The sequence below is a fragment of the Rattus norvegicus genome, chromosome 19 (genome assembly GCF_021556685.1).
Source record: "Rattus norvegicus strain SHRSP/BbbUtx chromosome 19, alternate assembly SHRSP_T2T, whole genome shotgun sequence".
Classification (NCBI taxonomy): Eukaryota; Metazoa; Chordata; class Mammalia; order Rodentia; family Muridae; genus Rattus; species Rattus norvegicus.
The window spans coordinates 27246001-27266793 of record NC_141552.1 but is presented as its reverse complement, the minus strand read 5'-3'; the positions used below and the strand labels follow the sequence as shown (position 1 = coordinate 27266793).

General features: G+C 43.6%; 1 protein-coding gene and 2 pseudogenes across 3 annotated transcripts in view; 1 reads left to right on the top strand and 2 right to left on the bottom strand.

Moving 5' to 3' along the window:
• LOC147999304 (disks large homolog 5-like) overlaps positions 1-9955 on the bottom strand; it is a 43986-nt gene extending 34031 nt beyond the window's left edge. For both annotated transcript variants that reach the window (XM_087596532.1, XM_087596533.1), the window contains exon 1: positions 9866-9955. The gene's annotated coding sequence lies outside the window, so the exon portion shown is untranslated. The remainder of the gene's footprint in view (positions 1-9865) is intronic.
• LOC147999303 (DNA-directed RNA polymerase II subunit GRINL1A pseudogene) lies at positions 9095-13493 on the top strand (annotated as a pseudogene). The gene has a single exon (XR_015643928.1). The product of XR_015643928.1 is annotated as a DNA-directed RNA polymerase II subunit GRINL1A pseudogene (transcript).
• Positions 13494-16094: 2601 nt separating this feature from the next.
• LOC147999302 (uncharacterized) lies at positions 16095-20370 on the bottom strand (annotated as a pseudogene).
• Between the last annotated feature and the right edge of the window lie 423 nt (positions 20371-20793).

Genomic DNA, 20793 nt, shown 5'->3' with positions numbered 1-20793 from the left:
ACCACATTAATGCTGTGTTTGGTGGTATTTTTTGCCCTCTTAGGACCTGGAAGAGGCTTGGGGTTTTCTAATCCTACTCATAATTTATTATCCTTCCCAACACTATGGGCTTTGTTCTGTTAATGATAACAGCGCCATCCAATACCTAGGATATTTTCTACTGACATGTGTGACGTGAGACAAAACAGTCCCTGTCATCCCTCACCTGAATAAACTTCCTTAGAGTTCAGTGTAGTTGGAGGGTCCTTCTTTCCTCTCCAAGATCGAGAAACATTTCCAGTCTCCAGACAGTGTGTCAGCCATTGTCCAGTGACTGTCTTGAGATGTCCACATTGTCAGCTGAGTGAGGGCAGGGCAGGGCAGGGCAGGGCAGGGCAGGGCAGGGGATTGTGGCAGGGCAGGGCAGGGCAGGGGATTGGGACAGAGTCCATGAGATGTCAGTAGGCAACAGGCCAGCTGGGGCTAGTGTGGGTACAGGGCTTCTAGTGTGGGTGTGAGAGGAGGAAATTAGGAATGGTCAGATTCTGATGCAGCACATAGGCCGGAAGCAGCTTAGATCATCTCAGTGCCATATAGGGACATTGTAGACACTGATGGGCAGTGTGCGGATGGTAGGGCCCCATATAGTGCTCTCTGCAGGTGTCAGGTGAGCATACAGTGGCTCTGTCAGACTTATGACAATCAGGCAGGCACTGGGTGCAAGTGAGAATCATGGGACAAGTCCTGTGTGCAGCCTGGTTTTGGGACATTCCCAGGTGCACCGTGGACTGCAAATTAAAGGCAAAGGACACAGGGAAGCCAGCAATTCCCATGCACAGGACATAAATACCTGTAGATCTTTCTAGAATTTCCATAGACTATCTGTCACTAGTCCTCATTATAGAAGGCACCAACATTCTGCCCTCTACTTCAACTTGGTGAGACAGCTATTCTAACTCCAGCAGGAAGGCCTCAGGGAAGACAGTAAGAACTCACAGGTGACCACTTTTACTATTGAAACAGGATCTTCCTATGGAGCCCAGAGTGTCTGTAGGATACTAATGCTCCTGCCTCACAGTGACTAGAATTCCAATCCACCCTCAAGAGCAGTTGATTCATAGTCAGATCTGATTAAGGACAGCTAAGGCCCCAGGGTGCTAGGATTACCAGGGTCCTAGTAAGTTTCTCCAGCCTAAATTACAACCTGACTCAGTGCTGCTATTTGGGACACCGCCTGATGCCCAGTGACACCACACCTTGGAACTCTTTGTCAAGCATAAGCTGTTATGGGAATGAAGTACCCACACAATAAAAACTGGTCCGGATATTCCTACGTCAAGAATCCCCTGTTGGAAATGCCTTGGACCGCAAAATTTTAAATTCTAGATCCTTCTGGCTTTTAGAAGATTTATAAATACAAAAGAAAACATAGATGGGCATAGTAATTTAAGCCTGTGAGCCCAATCATCGGAAAGTGAGTCAGAGTGATGGAAGACTGTAAGTTCCAGGGCAACCTGTGTTTCAAGAAAAAAAAAAAAAGGCATGGTGAAGATTCCACTCAAGTGGAAACCAAAAGGGTTTCACATGGGCCCTGCCATCCATTGGTCAGCACTCTCATCACCACAGCCACAGGCAGACACTGGAGAAAATTTCTCTCTTTGGGATACAATCCACCCCATGATTCTATGTGAGGAATCCCCCAAAGGTTGCATCATGTGAGGGATCTAGAAAGTTCAGGATTGGTAGAATTAAGGAGTTTATAATTAGGGATGATCTACAGCTGTGGCAAAGCCTTTACCCAGCACATGGCAGCCCTAGCTTTGTCCCCAACAGTAAAAATAAAATTCCCCAAAAATAATTCAAACAAAATGTCATGAAGCCTGCGCCCTGACCAGTCTCCTCAAAAGTGCGCAGGAACCTGGGTCCACATAGGACCCAGCACGGCATCTGTGACCCGTGAGAAGGGATCTAATATAGGAATTAGTACAGTATGACTTATCCTTGTGGATACCTTTGGTGACAATTACCACCTGACCCCTGAAAACCCATCTACCTGGGGGGCTCAGCACTCATGTCACCCAAAAAGCCCAGATCCTAGGGCCAGCATGGGCAGGTGGTGAAGAAAGTTTGTCTCTCGTGAACATCAGTTGCTGCTCCTGATCTGACTCTATCCTCAGGAGACAATGTCACTCCAGCAAGTGTGGGTGTCAACGGCTCTTCCCAGGCCAAGGCTGGGATACTGCTTAAGTTCCACAATGCACAGCAGTGCTCACTCTAGAGCTAAATGTTCTACAGCTGAAAGAGGTGGGTGCTCTGCTGGCCACGCCCCTCCCCTGCAGTATTTAGTGCACTCAGAGTGGTGCTTCAGATGTGAGGGACTTCTTGAGGCTACTCCCATGGAGAATGGCAGATTCATCAGAATGGGGCACAGGGTGAGTTCAGAGCACAGCTGGGAGGAATTTAGGGGTGCCAAGCCATGACTAAGACCAGATCTTGGGCTGACAGGCAGTTGAGCTGGAGAACTGGCATCCAAAGAGTGACTGCCTGAATTCCTTTTAGACCAAAAGCCCTGGATCTGAGCTACTTTGGTGCATTCTCCTGAGCAGGGTCCCAGACGCAGCTCAGAATCGGGGTTGTGCATGGACTTTGGTGCTGGCAGCAGGTGGCTTAGCCACAAAGTGCCCAGCTTTCCCATCTGTGCCCACTCAAACTCCTCTGTCTCATTTTAGGTGTGTTTGGTATAGTTTTGAGACAGGGTATCTTGTAGCAGCACAAACCTGCTTTAACCAACACTGTAAGGTAAAACCAACCCTGAATTCAAGATCCTCCAACCCCTCTGTCCCAAGTCCTGGAATTAAGACCTCCAGCTGTGACCATTTTACTGCAGCATAGGATCCATCTGTATTAGAGTGAGCTTTGGAAATACTGGAGCTCCGACTGTTCCTTAGAATTCAGGTTTCCTTAATTCTTAGCAGGAGTTTTGTGATGATGCTGATGAGAGAGTCAGGAGTTACACTGGGAGAGGTAACAGTCCTGGCAGCCCTGAGTGCGCAGTGAAAGTCAAGACAGAAGCCTGCTGGTTAGCACCTGAGTGAAAGTGGGAGGATTCAGAGTTCAAGAACAGACTCAGTTACATACCTAAGTCCATATTGCAACATTTTTGTTTCATTTTTGGCTTGTTTTCTTTGAGACAAGGTGTTAATTTATAGCCCTGGCTGTCCTGGAACTCACAATGCCTCTACCTCCCAACGCATGGAATTAAAGGCATGTGCCAACATGCACTGCCACTAATTAATTTTTAATTAAACATGCTGGCACAATCCAGTAATCCCAGTGCTTAAGAGGCCGAGGCAGGCAGATATCTTGCTTCCTGACAAGTCTGATCTACAGAGAGCATGTCAGAATAGCCAGGGCCAAACCGAGAAACCCTGTCTCAAAAAACAAACAACAAAATGAATTTGTTTTAAAGAAGAGAGGAACGATTTAACAGAGAATTAGAGGCCGAGATCCAAATGATATTCGGTAGTGCAGAGTCTAGCTTCTGAGATGAAACTGGACACCATGGGGTTAGTGTGGGGATTCTCATCTTGGACTGGAGACAGAGGGTGACTTCAGGCATGGAAGGCTCAGTCAGTCATTAGTCAGGATTCTCAATCAAGAGGGTGTTGTAAGATCCAAAATGTGTGAGCAGTGTTCTGCATGAGACTAGAAGAATCCGCCTACCCATACAAAACAGCCAATGAAGAGTAATCACAAGCATACGTCTGGAGGTCCACAAGAGGTTAACGTCCACCTTAGTGTGGATTATTCAGAGCACAGGTGGAGAGGAGTAGAAGAGCTGATGGTGGCTGAGGCAGGAGAGGAGTTCGGGTGTGAATTTGAGCCAGTAAAGGAGCTTGTAGGTCAGCAGAGCAATGAGAGGTCTAACAGCATAGCTGTTGAGATCCTTCAAATTAATTTGTCTTAAGAGCCTCATGCCATAGCCAAGGACAGGAGTAGATCTGACTATTGGGTGGCTGGGCTCACATAGCCCAACAGGTTTGGCCTTGCATCTGTGGGATTCCAAGTCTCTCCCTTTAGACACAGCCATGGAGAAGGTGTAGCAGTGAAGGTGCAGATGGCTTTGGAATGCTTGGCTTATGGTGTTGAGTACTTCATGCTCCACAGAGCTAGGAAATGTCCTAGAAGCCAGGGAGGCTGAGCATGAGGAAGACAGGTCTTCAAGAGAGAGAAATGATAACCAAAGTCACTAAGAACTTCCTGAATCACAGTGTCTGTTAATCATATATTTTATTTACTTATTTTTATGGGCCTGAGTGTTTCACCTAATAAATGCTTGTGCACCATGTGGTATGTCTGGTGCCCATGAAGTCCAGAACGATTCCATTGAACTGCAATTACAGGCTAATAGGAGCCACCATGTGGGCACTGGGAACTGAACCCGGGTCTTCTGCTCTTAGCCACTAAACCAACCATCTCTTCAGCACCCCCCCCCTCATTGTACTGTCATTAAGATTTAACCATTTGGCCTTCAGTATTTGAATTAATGCAGATGTGACAAGAGTTATAGTTACCATGATGGTTCAGGCATAGACAGGCAGGCATCTCATTGTATACAAAATATAAATTCATTCATTCTTTCTTTCTTTCTTTCCTTCTTTCTTTCTTTCCTTCTTTCTTTATCTTTCTTTGTTTTACTCTTGGAAACAGGGTTTCTTTTGTGTAGCTGACCTGGAACTAGTTCTGTAGAGGGAGCTGGCCTAGAATTCACAGAGATCTGTCTGCCTCTGCCTCCCAAGTGTTAGGATCAAAGGCCTGTGCCACCACCACCACCACAAATACTCCTGTTTTAAAGGAAAAATGTAGCCCTACATGGCAGCACGAGTTTAGTCCCAGTATAGACATTTTTCTAGAGTTCCTGAAGGGCTTGCTGCCTTCCCCTTTAGGCCTGGCTAACATGAGAGCTCCACACCTATGGGGTTTGCTTCATAAGAGTCTGGAGGATGAGGGTCACAGGCTGATATATCTGTGTACAGCACAGGATGCTTGGTGAAGGTCAAGTGGGTATCACAGCTCAGCAGGTAAAGTCTCTGCCACCCAGCCTCATGGCCTCAGTTTGATCATGGATGAAAGCAGAGAACTGAGTCCACATTGTGTCCTCTGCTCTCCATGTGCATATCATGGCACAGGAACACCACAAACTACATAAAATGTAACATGCTGAAATGCTGAGAGAAGAGGCCTATGGTAGGCGCCTCCTACACCTGAGACTTCCAACCCCGAAAAGCAGGGGGTAGAGAGTGAGGATGCAGAGTGCACACAGGTCAGGACAAGGCCATGTTACTGAAGCCTGAATGAGTGGTGGGCAGGGTCAGGGGCACCATGAGGGACATCAGGAGCTTCTGCATTTTGTAGAATAACAGGGTTCCATGTTTCACATGCCCATGATTTGCCCCCTACTGCAGGGAGAAGCCAACACCAGAAGCCTCCAGCTCCCAGCCCTGCTTTTGCCATGTAGCTTTACCCAGAAGAGCTTGGAAGTCCCTGGACCTGGAGTCTCAGGTGGTTGTGAGCCACCTGACCCGGGTGCTGGAGACTGAACTCAAGTCTTCTGCAAGAGCAGGAAACACCTGTGCACTGCCTGGCCCAGCCAGGGCTGTGAAATGGTGTTTATTTTCATCTGAACAAGCCCAACAACAGTTTAGGTCCCTAGAAGCCACATAAACCTGGATGCAGTAGTGTCTGTCATCCAGCCCTTCCCACAGGGAGATAGGAGCCTAAAGTGGACAGTCTCTAGGATTAGGGGGAAGGGCTAGCCTAGCATAAACAGCCATGGATGAGAGGTAGAAGGTGAGGACCTGTGCTCAGGTTGTCCCTGACCTTTACACAAGCACATGAGTACCTGTACTCACAGAAACACCATACAGACATAGGTGAGAAAAGAAATAAAAACAAACAATATTGAAAATACAATATACCGGGGCTGGAGAGATGGCTCAGTGGTTAAGACCACTGACTGCTCTTCCAGGGTATCTGAGTTCAATTCCCAGGAACCACACTGTGTCTTATAACCATTTCTAATCTCATCTACTACCCTCTACTGTTGTGTCTGAAAACAGGGACAGTGTACTCACTCATATGGACAAAATAAATAGTTTTTGTTTTAATCCTTTTCTAAAAAAAGAAACTCTTCTGTGAGACATGATCATTGTGTGATTCCAGATGTCCCTAAGTCAGTACAGTCCTATTACTACATGGTCCACCAGTTGTGTCAGCCTTGGTAGTAGAGTGGCACAGTTGAAAAGTTGCTGGTCACAGTGAACAGGCAGCCTAGAAAGCTCACCATGAGCAGATGCCACCTCATCCCTACGAATAGAGCAAAAAAGAACAGATGAGGAATCTTCCAGGTTTCTTTCCTCTTTGATTTCTTTATTAACCTAGCCCCTGTGCTACATGTAACCTTGTCACATCCTCTGTCCCATCCCTAAGCCCTCATACCTGTCAAATAAGACAGGGGTCTTGCTTTGGGGGGAAGCTCTGGTCCCTCTCTGTCCTAACAGGCTCTGAGCCATCGCTGAAAGAGAGTCCTCTGAGGATTGAGGGAAGTCCATAGCCAGTGCTCTGACTTCCAGGAAGGTTTGAGGAAGGTGGTTCTCTTCTTGTGGTGCCTCTAGTAGGAGCAGCCCACACTTGGGCCCAGCTCCCACTATCAGGAAAAGACAGGTGGCTCTGGTCTTTGCACAGCTCTCCAGCTGAATGAACAGTGCATCACTCCTCTCTCTCTTGCAGGAAGTCTCCAGTCTCTGGTGCAGGTGCTGTTCCCAAGGCAAAGGAAAGGGAAGTGCAGAGTGAGGACTCCCAGGATCCTTTAAAACATTGTCTGCATGGTCTTCATTAATTTTTCTATTTAATTTTTATTCCATGTGTATTGCTCTCCTTGTAGGGGTGTGCCTTCCAAAGCATGAGTATTGAAGGTGGAGGAAAAGCCATGGGAGTCACTTTATCCTACTGTGTGGGGTCCCAGGCTCTGAACCGGGTTGTTGAGCTTGGCTACAAAGAGCTTTCAAGCTGAATTTCCTGCTGGCTCTGATTTCAGGGAGAGCGTCTCATAGAGCCCAGATTGGCCAGTAAACTACTGATCATCCTGCCTCAAGTATTGCCATCTAGTTCATGAAAGGGTTGAGTTATTGACATGAGGAACTGGGGATGTGCAGAGGTGCATGACTGAGGCTATCTCTGCTCAGTGGCATGCCTTTGGGGACTGATAGTTTTCATCACTGAGATGTCATTTGACTGCAGTGCTCCTCTGGAGAGAAGGAGTCTCTTTTGCCAGGGCATCAGGCTCTCCAGACAGGCCTGGAAGGTGGAGGTCTAGAGGCCAGGCCTGCATTCCTCTTCAGAAGCTGCATTTACTACTCTGGACAGTGCTATAGCACAGGGTCACATATCCAGTTCTACCCTGAGACCTGCTGATAAACAATGTCTATCCTGGGACAATGTCTATCATCGGTTCAAGGTGTGGCCCAACCAATTTATTATAAAGGATGATAGTGGTTTGTTGAAAAAGGCAGTAACTTTCTATGAACCATATATTAAGTCTTTATGTATACTAAAATTAACAATGGAAAGAACAGTGGTAGGAGAGGAAGCTAGAGGACAACTGCTGAAAATGCTTGCTTTTGAAAATGCTAATGAAGAGTACAGGAGAGCATAATTACCTATAAAGGAAACTGGGGATATTAATGCTTATATGAAGGCATGGAAGAGGATATCTTTTCTGAAAATGGAAAGATGCATTTTTGGCACGTATTGATCCAGATAGAGTTATTAAATTATACATTGAAATACTCTTGAATATCCTATAGGCACTTTAGCTCAAGATGAGTTGCCTTTAGAATGGATATATATTAAATTTAACTTTAACAAAACATTAACAACATATGAGGAACAAATTTCTTTAATTATTCAGCAAGGCATACAAAGACCTGTTACACTGTGGGGATATGATTGTGCTGCTTTCGTTTTCTCATTAAGCAAAAATAAAGTGGAATATTTAATGCAGACGTCTGAAGTTTCTCAATTAGCCATGATTTCTTACACTAGAAATACTGAATTTCATTTTCCCCATAGTAAATTCTGGGATTGCTTAAGAAAACAAAAAAAATTGTGATAAATACACTAATTTCTGTTGATCCATTACCATCTGCCGTTACTGTGTTTACAGATGGCTCTAAGACCAAAGATCTAAGACAGATGGCTTATTGGACCAAAGATAAATTTGGGGACAAGAATCTTCTTTTGGGTCAGTACAACAAAATGAAGTATTAGCAGTAATTAATGTATTGCTGGATTTTACTCAAGATGTAAAAATATTATAGCCAAGTCAGCTTATGTTGTAGGAGTAGTACAGAATATTGTAACTGCTGTTGTTTCTACATCTAAGCCTATATTAAATGTTATTCTCACATATTAAAGGACTATTTTTATTCTAAAACTCTAGAATATTTATTACACATATTAGATCACATTCAAGATTGCCAGCATCTTTAACACATGGCAATCATATGGTAGATCAATTAGTGGCATTTGCTACCCCAGAAGAAAACAGTCATAATCATGCCAATACAGGATATTTGCATATTAAATATAAGGTTCCCTATTCTGAAGCCAAACAAATTATTGCTAATTGTGGTATTTGTGAGCCTTCACTTATAAAATGTATTCCATCTGAAATTAATCCCAGAAGAATGCAACCTAATACATCGTGGCAGATGGATGGAACCCATATTTCTGAGTTTGGTCGCCTTTCATATATACATGTAAGCATAGATAATTTTTCAATATTTGTATGGGCTACACCATTGCCAGGAGTACGCACTGCTCATGTTATACAGCATCTATTGGAAACTTCTGCTGTTATGGGACCACTTTCTAAAATTAAAACTGATTATGGACCAAAATATATTTCTTATCAATTTAAACAATTTTGTCGGCTCTTCCGGGAAAATGGCGACTCCTGCACGTGCTCCAGAGTTGCCGCCTTCCAAGGAGCCTGCGACCTCCATGGGCCCTGCTGGGGAACCCTGCCTGCGGGGCCAGCCTCAGCCCATGCACAATGTGCTCCCTGCCCCGCAGCTTCGAGCCCCCAGTTCCTGAGGACGTGGGGCGGCAGAGTTTGGCAGAGCTGCAGGAGAGGTTTAGGCGCCAGGAAAGACTTTTGCGCAAAGAAAAATTCATTTGCAAATTGCCCAACAAAGGTAAAAAGATCTCAGACACCACTGCCAAATTGAAAGCTGCCATTTCAGAAAGTGAAGAGGTCAGAAGGAGAACTGAACTACTTCATCCTGTTAGTGTTGACTGTAAGCTAAGGCATAAAGCAAACACAAGAGTTGATACCGACATAGACAAGGCCCAGAATTCTGACCTGATGCTTGATACTTCATCATTAGTTCTGAATGTTCGTCAGTAGACATTGAATCATCTAAAACAACCTCAGAAACTCAGGGACCTACACAGCTCACTCACAAAGACAATGAAGAGACTTTGGAGACTGGCTGCACAGTGACTACCAGCCCCTCTGTCAGCATCACAGTCCAGGCTCCCCCATCTGAAGTGAATGAACATCTCCCCCAGCATTCAAGTCAAGCGGAAGAGGTTTCCAGCAGCATCGACAGTCTGTTTATCACTAAATTGCAAAAGATCACAACTGCAGACCAGACTGAACCCTCAGAAGAAAACACCAGCACTGAGAACTTTCCAGGACTGCAGAGTGAGACTCCTAAGAAGCCTCATTACAAGACAGTGCTAGAAATGCGAGCTAGAAACCCAGTGCCCCCACCCCATAAGTTTATGACCAATGTGTTACCCACACAACAGAGTGACTCACCAAATCATTGTCAGAGGGCTCAGTCTCCTGCTTCCTCAGAAGAGCAGCGACGCAGGGCTAGGCAGCATCTTGATGATGTCACAGCAGCTCGCCTTCTTCTGCTCCACCCCCTGTCTACACAGCTGCTCTCCAAAGAAGAGTCGCTGGCTCTGCAGAAAGAGCAGAAGCAGAATTATGAGGAGATGCGGGCAAAGCTCGCAGCACAGAAACTAGCCGAGAGACTGAATATTACAATGCAGAGCTACAATCCAGAAGGGGAGTCTACAGGGAGATACCGAGAAGTGAGGGATGAAGATGATGCCCAGTCCTCGGACGAATGCTGAAAATGAGCACTGGGAGATCCTGGGAGTCGACTGTTGAGCTTACATTGTCTCATCGAACTTCCTAACAAGTACCAAGAGTGTCAGACCTTGTTGAGGGACAGCAGTTTAAGTTACACAAAGGTAGCTACAAAATAAGAACCCAGTTTGTCTTTCAGAAGATGATCTTCACATGCTTGAACAGTTCAATATTTGAACATTGTGTTTGGCCGTATTGTGTTACAGTTTTGCAGTATATTGTGCATTGGTCTGATATTTTAGTGTGAGTAGAACGCACGTTTTCTTTAAGATATCTGCTTTTTCCTTCTTCGTATTCTTATCAGATAGCACTGCTTACACCCCTTCTGGTGAAATACTTTGTTATTCCAGGCACCTAAAGTGAATTAGGAAGGCCTGGTCCCCTCACTCGAGAAATGAGGGGAGCAGTCTAAAGAATGGTACGCATGCTTGCATGGACACGTTCCTGAGACGCTCGATATGAAATGCCGCACACAACACTCGGGAACCACCACCACTGTGTCTGCTGCTCTGTCCTCTCTTGGGGCGAAGGCTGTCACCTGTGATGAGGTTAAGGAGCACTTGGAAGAAGTGCTGGGTGGGGAGGGTCTTCTGAGCTGGTGTGGGGAGCTGCTCCTGGCTGCCCTAGGCTTGAACTCATTGCCATCTGGGATGATAGGTCCCTGTACAGGACACTCGTGCTTGGTAAGGAAACCGGTGTTATTCTAAGAGTTACAGTTGAATTGTCAGTATATTGCTTTTTTTCCTTGTTAAACCCACAGAGGTGTTTACAGGCTGCAGAAACCTCAGTCCTGTATGTGCACATTTGTGCTTTTTAAAATGATTATATGATCATTTTCAGCAAAGATAACAATGTTATCAAAAAGCCTTTGTCTATTATGTGGAACTTGTAAAGGAGAAATAAAATACCAATCAGAGCAAAAAAAAAACATTTTGTCAATGATATCATATTGTACATATTACTGGTATAGAATACCATCCACAAGGACAAGCTTTTGTTGAAAGAGTTTACCATACCCTGAAATGACAAATTATAAAATTAAAAAGGAAAAGAGATGACCTTACACAGCCTGAATGAAGTTGGCATACCAGTCCCAGAGTAATATTGGCATAAGCATTATTTTTTATTGATCTTCTTAATTTACCACAAGGTGAAGTTATATGAAGAGCAGATAGACTCTTTATTGGACTTCTCCCTGAAGGCATGGAACAGACAATATGGATAAAAATTGCCCGAGATGCTGAATGACAGGAAGGGACATTACTGTATGTAGGGGAGAGGATTTTGTCTCCTTACAGGATGGGAGACTATTCTGGTTACCCAGGAGACAGATCCAAGCACAGAATGATAAGAACCACTCCCTACCCTCAGAGGAATCCAGTTAAACCAGCTACATTTTCTCCTGATGGATGTTCTCCGGAGATGAAGGAGGTGTCCTCCATTACTGAGGCCCTGGCTTCTCTTAGTGTCGACAAACGACAACGGAGAAGGATCGATGCGGTGACAACCCCATTACCTAGGTGAAGCGATTAAGCCCTGAAAGGAAAACTATGTTGTCTCCTTCAGGAAAGTCCTTTACTGCTGAGCACGTATTTTTAGCAGTGTGTGCTTTACTCACGGTTTCTTCTGTTGCGGCCAATGCGAGTTATCAGGCTTATATTCCTTATCCACCTTTATTTGAACCTGCTACTTGTCGGGGAAACAGATGTGGTTTTATACACCACCCCAAGCATTTTATCATCTCTTTGGAATAATTTGACCTTTGGAATAGACGTGATGGAGCTTTGTATAATTTTCCTTATGCTGGATTAAAAATGCCTTTGTGTTTAAGAAAGAGTCCAGGCCTACAAACGGGTTATTAAAATTGGCGATTACCAGGAATAATTGTTACAGTCTCCAGGATTGACAGCTTGGTCTATAACCAAAATTGGAATAACATTACATTTGTTAGCGAGACAGTATATCCTATTTGTGCTTGGTTTACTTATGTAGGCTTAAAATATCTCCCATGCATTTGGAAATACTTCCCTGGCATGTTTCGAAAAATTATTCAAGATAAATGAATAAATTGGGGTCCTTATGGCCAATTATTAATACATGTTCAGAATGGAATGTTACCACTTGTGATTTGTCAAATGTTACCAGGATGAACTGAGAGGAGAGTGAACGCCTTAATGGATGCTTGCTGATGGAATGTGGAGATGGAGGCATTGCGATAACCGACTGGCCTCTGTGGAAGATCCTAATGCGTTTCAAGCTCATTTGTGGAAGACTGTCACTGCATTAAAAGAAGATGTTCTTGCTAATGGAAGCTTTTCTGGGACACTCAATCTGCCTCTCAGTATATTTTTACAACATTTAAGAAAGACAAGGTTACTACTTGTATTCCTATGCCATATTTCTTTTTAATAGGTAGATTTAATTTTGCTAATGGATTTGCTTGTACTAACTGTCATTAGTATCCATGTATTAATTCATCTATTCAGTTTAATATAAATCAATATTCTATTATGATATTCAGCAAAAAATATATGTATGGATGCCTGTTAATTTGACACATCATTGGTCTCAAGATCCTCTTAATTATATGATTATTGAATTTTTTAATAATCTGCTGAGGAACAGTAAAAGAATTATTGGAGTTTGTAGCTACTATTTTAAGCCTTATTTCTGTTGCTACTTTGGCAGCCATTTCCAGCATAGCATTAAAAACATCTATTGAGACAAAGCATTTTGTTGAAGACTGGCATAAAGATTCACATGAGTTATGGATAGAGCAAACTAAAACTGATACTAGACTTCAACATCAAGTAGATGTTTCAAAACAAACAGTAGAATGGTTGGGTCGAAAGATGTTATTTATTGAAAAATATGAGGATTTAAGACATTAAAACAAAAGAAAAAAGAAGGAATTGTTAAGACATAGAGATGCAGCTCCCAGGCAGGGTCAAGAAAGGCCTGGTGACAGATTCAAGTAGGGGCTGGAATGCCACCCTGGAGAAGAAAATGTTTTCTCACTTGGCCTTAAGCTATGTTCTGCTATGTCCTGTTTCTCTGGAAGTGGTTCTAATGCTCTCTAGGTAATGGTGAGTACATTTTGATTATAATAAGAGAGGTGACTTGTTTTATGAATATTTTGAGAAGAAGCCTTTGTTTATTCGTATTTCTTTGTTTAGTCTTCCCTCAGTTGTTCCTGGTATCCTGGGAATAATGATCTTATGGTATCTTGACAAAATGAAAATTGTAGTTATTCATATTCCCAGGTATATAGGGATTAATAAAGCTTGCAACTGTGTGTAGTTGCTTCTGCCTTTGCTGTGCACCCCCTTGTCCTGGAGGTATACTGTACCCAGGGCCCCCAATTCACTAGACATTGACAATGGGTCACCCCACAAAACACAGAAGCATCTACCTTAGTAAAAAACGGATATTTTATTGAATGCACACACTTACACTGATTGATCACATCCATGTAACTACTGAAGCTTTTTCTGCTCTCTGTAGCGGTGATGTCAAAATCTTACTGAAAACCATGCACACCTGGTTTAGGTTGTATTAAATTAGCCCACGATTTCAGTGTTCCCTGCAAGGTGCCATGGGACAGCAGTAGCATGAGTCTGCATGCACCTCGACAGTTTTCACTAGGGACTACACACACACACACACACACACACACACACACACACACACACACACGCTTTACTGACATGGTGCACATTCTTTGCACACAAGAAAGAAAGTGAGCAGTAATGAAAACACAACAATAATGGAATTGATGGAGGGAGTTGTGGGGAAGCTGGGGCTTAGAGTTACTTAAAGGCCCTGTGCAGGCTCTCCTTCTGTTGGAGGAGAAACTTCAAGTGCAATGTGGTTCTTTATTTTCTTTCTCTAAAGCACAGAGGGCTAGGGTGGATCACAGGGCTTTGAGCATGTTCGGAAAGTACAGTCACACTGAATTAAATCCTAGGACAGGAACCCTATTAATCTTCTACAAAGTTACAGAGCAGCCTGGATGAAGACTCTCAGCTGAAAAGTTGGACATCTCAAGACAGGCACTGAAAATGGCTGACAGATTTGACTGAAGACTGGAAATGTTTTGCAATCTCATAGGAAAAGAAGGCCCCTCATACCACATTGTACTTTAAGGACAGTTTATTCAGGTTAGGATGACATGAACTATTGTCTCAGGTCACAGATGTCAGCACAAAGTATCCAAGGTATTGTATGCCAATGGTAGCATCAACAGAACAAAGCACACAGTGTCATGAAGACATAAATCATGAGTATGTGTAGCAAGACCCAGGCCTCTTCCAGGGTCTTAGATAGTAACTGAGAACCTCAAATATGGTAGTGATGTGATAGTGTGGGGTGGATCTAGTTACAACTAGTTTCTATTGTGACACAGATGACTCTTTTTGTGTCATGGTCAGCTTATAATGAATGACTAGACCTAAGCATGAGAATAACCAAATACTACATTGCTTCCCTAGCTGCTGAGCTTTTAAAAGCCCTGGGGTGACAGCAAGCTTTTGTGGACATTCTGGATTATTCCTTCTGTACTTTAACTCTCTGAGTCAACTGCACTCTCAGTAAGTTAGTTCAATTCCATAAATTGGAAATCTGTCACCTGGAAAATACAATCTCAATACGATCCCAGATTGGCCATGGAAAAGGTTAGCTTGAACTGTCCCACCTAGGTTCTGGGCTTCCACAGGCCTGCTCTCCAACAGAAACATGTGTTCACAGCTGTAGGATGCATTCACTATGGATGCTCTTGAAGTTCCTGCCTAAACTGCTTAGATTAAAATAATTTTCATGCTAACAATCAAAACACTCATTATGCCAATCTGCCCAACAGGAAGCTAATTTCTATTCTGTATTTTGTCAGATGTGCAGAATACATATGGTCATCATTGATAATAGGTGAAAAATCTGCTCTAATATGGACACTAAGTGGTGCTGGAGGATGATCCTGACCCACAATGAGCAGTGGGAACACCAGAGCCCTGTAGGGATGGCTGGCAAGCTAACACATTGAGCATATACAGCTCAGTAAATTTCCTGTGAATACACATCTCCTGAGATTTCTCTATTTGATTGGAGGTGATCCTGTCCACCTAATACAGTACATGATGTGGAAGGACAAAAGCACCTGCAGGAGCTCTGGTGATGACTCACAGGATAGAGCATCTGCTGCTCTCTCAGAAGAACCACATGGACCCTAACAATTGGGTAAAGCATGTCAGTGATTACTTCATAAAGTGTGTGTCCGAGAAACAGCCACATTATCCACACAAAAGACACTGTCACACTGGGTACCCCTCGGTGACTTTGAATTCACTTATTATCCCAGGATCCATGGAACATGCAGAGATCCATCTCCACCTGTCAGTTCTAAGTCCACAGGAGGGGACAGAACCCTTGAATAAGAATGATGGTCTTAAGAGTCAAGAGATAGAATTCAATTGTTATTCATAAGGAATTCATTTTTACAACAAAACAGGATTAAAACAAATAAATTAAAATATTAAAAATTTTTGAAAAGATAAAAACATTAACAAGAACATATAAATATGAAACAACAAAAAGAAAATTTCAATTAAAATCATAACAAAAATATTTCTAAACAGCACATTCTTAACGAACATTTAGAAGCACAGATGTATTCCTGTATCTCCTCTTGCACACATAATGAAAAGAGGTCCCCCAAGTTGTCTCTCAAGTGCTGTTTTCTGAGAAGAAAGTAAGACCTCAATCAGTCAGGCTGGCTTAGTGTTATATAAATTTAGGGTCTCTAAGCAATGACAAATTAACTCTGAGGAAGAATACTCATCCAAAAATTTTGTTACCATTCAGGATGTTTGTCATCAGGGACTCCTGAGAAAGCAACTTATTCTTCAGGAAGCTCTCTTACTGCTGTGTGTCCAATTCCAGCTCTCTTGCACTTTCTGAGACCTGGGAGAGGAAGGCAATTTTTCAGACACTGATATGGTGGTGAAATGCAAGGCAGCTGTCAGAAGGCTGCCTTCTACCACCTCAGTTCTATTGGACAGTCGACATGGACCTTTTAACTGATATCATTGTTGCTAACTCTTTGGGAAGGGCAAAATCTCCAGAGAGCCTCTAAGTAATGTGGGCTGCCAATCTGGGACCCAGACTTATACCAGTGCAAACCAAGAACAGGGCAATGGGAAGAGACTTCATTGGGTTGCCGGAAGAAAGGAGATGTCCATATGTCACCAAGGTCAAAGCCAATGACAAGTACTAATTTGACATTTGCACTTTGTTCTTATCCCGCAAAAGTGCTTCCTACACAAGAAGTCACATGACCACAGAGTGTCATTTGTCAAAGAACCAAGAACTTGTTCAAAACTCTACATAGCATCCAATCTATCACATGGATATGCAATAATGAGGTATGTTATTCATCTGTCACCATTTCTATACTGCAGCTTCAAAAAGAGCAGACAAATATACTTGCAAAATAATTCAGTTTCTGAAAAGTGGTTGGCTTCCCAGAATACTTGTGCATAGGCAGAGCAATGAACAATTCCATTACATGAGGTGGTTGGCTGGTTGTGAGTGTAAATTAGAAAGGTGGTAGGAGAGAGCAAAGATGTATCAAATTGGCAAACATTATCAGATAATTTTAAGCTAACACAGCAGCTCATCCCTGCCAGATGATGCTGGGTCTGGACGTTGCTGGTCTTTATCTTTCTTGTTGAAGTCAACCAAATATTTCTGGTTCAGTGCACAATCAAGATGCACCTCCTTGCTCTCCTGCTACAGTGGGACCAATTTCGTCCTACATGTGTTCTCCATCAGGAGCTGGCTGAGCAGGTTTCTGGAAATACAGTCTGCATAGTAAGATCATGCTGCCCCTTTCTCCCATTCCCACTCCCGAGTGCCACTAACTCCACCAGGACCCAGATACCCATGAAGACTTAATAGAATTCATTTCGATACATATAAGGCTGCTGCACAAACCACAAAGAGTAAATTCCGGGAAGAATAAATTGTATGTTTGGCCCGAGCACCAATTAGTGTCCGCATCTCTCAAAAAGAACATGGATATACAACTATGCATGAAAGCCCAATGCAGGGGGGCAACATCAATTAGTAGTGGGCCAACACCCTCAAAGGAGGTCAGTAGAACCAAGAGAAGGTCATGCTAACCATGTGGTCCACACACTGAGTTTTGTAAAACCTGGTATGACACCATAGGTCCAGGTCAGCCTAATAACCTGCTGACTTCAATCAGTGCTGTTCTATCTAGAGCCTTCTGAAGATGCCTACACAATCCTGGGATGAGTAACAGTCATTTATGGAACTGAAAACTGAGTCCTAATGACCCTGGCACACTGATGTGCAAACAGCACAAGAGATAGAACCAGAGCTGAAGACTGTCCAATCCAGAACAAAGAAGTCATAAATGGCCATTCCACAGGTGACAGCCTTTCTGACCAGGACTTGCCTAGAGAAGGTCATCTCCTTCTTCAGCTCATGGTTGTTCTCATGGATCTCAGTGTTCTCCATCTCTAAGTTGTGCAGAATTGACATGACCGCCTCCTCCATTCTCTCCAGGTCTTCATAATATGGATTTGGCCTGAAGTGTGGCCTGGCCCCAAATGATAGAATCCAATGAACATCAGCATTTAGGAATATATGAGCTCAGGGTGAGTCCTGTACTACACCAGCCCTGGAAGGACACCTTCTGAATTGTACATATTGGGATCTTCTTCAGCTTCAGAAACTTGTTTTTGTTTGTCCAGGACACCAGAATCTCAGCATCCAGATGGAGGGCTCCCTGGCTCCCTTTGTTCAATCAAGAGGAAATCTGCAGTCAAGCCAGTTAAGCTATCAAGAGCCTAGGCCACACCTCTCCATGCTCCCCTACCCCAACACACCCAGAAACCTGTGATTACTTTTTTCCTGTCCCGATAACAGACCATATATCAACACAAAATTATAATCTGCACAAGGAATACAAATAAACAGACAATCGTGGCCACATAGGCAAAGAACTGTGCTGTTGACAGTGGGGCTCCCAGAACAAAGCATTCACATGACCATGAATGTGTTACAGGTAAATACTCAGGCCAAGACATAGACCCCTAGATTCCAAGTGTGGAGGGAAATATAAACATATAAAAGTTGTCCATATGCATTTGGATGTATGCACATACAGACTCACAGACTGAGAAATACCCACAAAAAAGAGAAATGTAAAAACAGAGTCAGAGAAAGAGAAAGAGAAATATGGAAACAGAGGGTACTGTGAAAACCAGGAGAAATGCATCCACCATTGCTGTCTCAGAGGGCAAGACACACAGACAATAACAAAGAGGCCTGAACCTTAGACCTTCTAGTCAAGCATTGAGATGAACAGTTTGGGACCAGGCCCCTCAGGCTGCTGCCTGGATCTTCCAGCACTCAGTCCCCTGCCTAGCAAGTACAGAGACTCACCATAAACTCACTGCAATTACAATCTTGCAAAGCCACCATCTGTCAAGGGCTTTGCAAACGCACACTAGACATTCACTTTCCCTGACTTTATCCCCGAATTCTTCATTCAGACCACAAGTTCTGCTTTTCAATAAATGGAAGCAGATGAGTCCATTTTCCATCTTGCTCCTCAGGAAGGGTCAAGGTTCTGAATCTCCTCTATATGGGAGGTGAGGTTTAGCACAGGGTGGTTAGGGAGGCCCAGCTTTCTAGAACCAAAACCTTAATAGGATAAGATGAAGGTGACCTTGCAATCACAGGAATGAAACAAGAGCATTTGGAGCGATTCAAACCTGTTGTTTTTGGATCTCTCTGTCAGAAACCTCAGGCGATCTCTCAGGTCATTTCTCTCCTCGGTAATGAGCTGCAGCTCTTTAATCAGCCTCTCTTTTTCCTTCTTGGCCTGATTCTCGCTTGGGGCAGTTTCAGGGGAAGATGTTTCTCTCCCAGCATCTGTAGGTAGAAGAACACAAGTGAACCTGCATGGGGAGAATGCATAGAGTGTACATAGACCACAGTTAGGCCTAAACAGGAGAACAAGCCTGGAACCCAGTGTCACTGCTAGGCGATTGGTCTATGCTTAAGAGGCGTCCTCAGTGGATCTCAGTTCTCCCACTACTCTATAGAGACCAAGAGATGTAAGCAGCCAGGTGTTCCTTATGCCGGACATCAGGTGCTTACATGTACTACGGAGATGGCTTCTCCAGGATTATCATCAACTGAACAGGGTACAGCTTGGTTTCAGGACCCTCACCACTGTGGGTTCAGAACTCAGATGATAAATTCACCATCCACAAGACTTGAGTGATTGGAGATACTCAGATGTCCTACCCTGATACTCTAGGCCAACAACTTTGGATTTACAACACATTTCCATGGAGGACATGGTCAACAGACTTATCAGTTCCCCTATATGAAATAACAAATGCCCCAGAAGTTCCAATAGGTTACAGGCTGAATCTTGGTCCACATGTTCCAAACAGTTTTGGTATTTTAGAAAAATGTGTGTAACACACATCTCTAATATATAAAGCTAACGATGACCCTGCCAGTTAGAAGAAATCAGAGGACGTCTAAGAACATAAGGTTATTGCATGGAGCACAGTTTTCTCCCTGTTACTACTGTCAGATATCCACTGTATTTAAAGAAGCAATGAGAGTGAAATACATTGCTGCCCTGTCTAAACTCAGAAAAGGTGGACCCTCCATGACTCCTGATCGTGTTATTATATCAATGTAACCTAACAAATTCACTGTAAAAGTAAAGGCCAGAAGTTCACAGGATAATAGCATTGGCCTTACCATATACTCCCTGTGGGGTTGGGGAAACTAAAGTTCTGAAATCCTGACTTTCAGGAATTGTGATATTCATGAAAATTCAATTCATTTTCAGATGCTCCAGTTGCTGTGGCCCATTGCTAGAAAGGTCAGCTTAAGCCTGCAGCCCCCCTGACAGGGAGCTCAAAATATACTGCCCAGAACTTACTAAACATTCCCCAGAAGTGCTGTCTCTGTTCATCATTACTTTGAGACGAAAGGCCAGATTCCTTCACTCTAGTCTGTCCACAATCGACGTTCCCCCTCCAAAAACGCTTGCGAAGACGGGAAAACATGTCTTAGCTTGTAACTGCCAGACTCAGACTGAGAGAAACTAGGGCACTGGTTGTCACTACTACAGTGGTGACATCACAGAGGATGCCAGAACTCTCTAGGAGAAAATAGAATGTCCAAGAAGGGACAGCAGATGTCATGGGGAGCAGACTTTGCCTTCCTGCTAATAATCTCCCTGTACTGAGCATAAGCAGAGGTGCCCTTTCCAGGAGCCTTTCCTGGGGCAGAGTCACTGAGCACCTCCTGCTTCCAAAGCAAAATTTTCTTCAAGGTTTGATTATAAAAAAACCTTAGTAATTCCTATGCATCTAAATGAATGTTTCCTTCGATATCTTGCCCCAAAATGTCTCATCCTAACTCAAATTATCCTCATTCACCAATGTTAGCCATTAAAACTTCCTGAGATTTCATACCAGCTTGAATATGCAGTCAAAAGTTCTCCTGTCTCATTATGTACAGGTGCTTTAAATCAC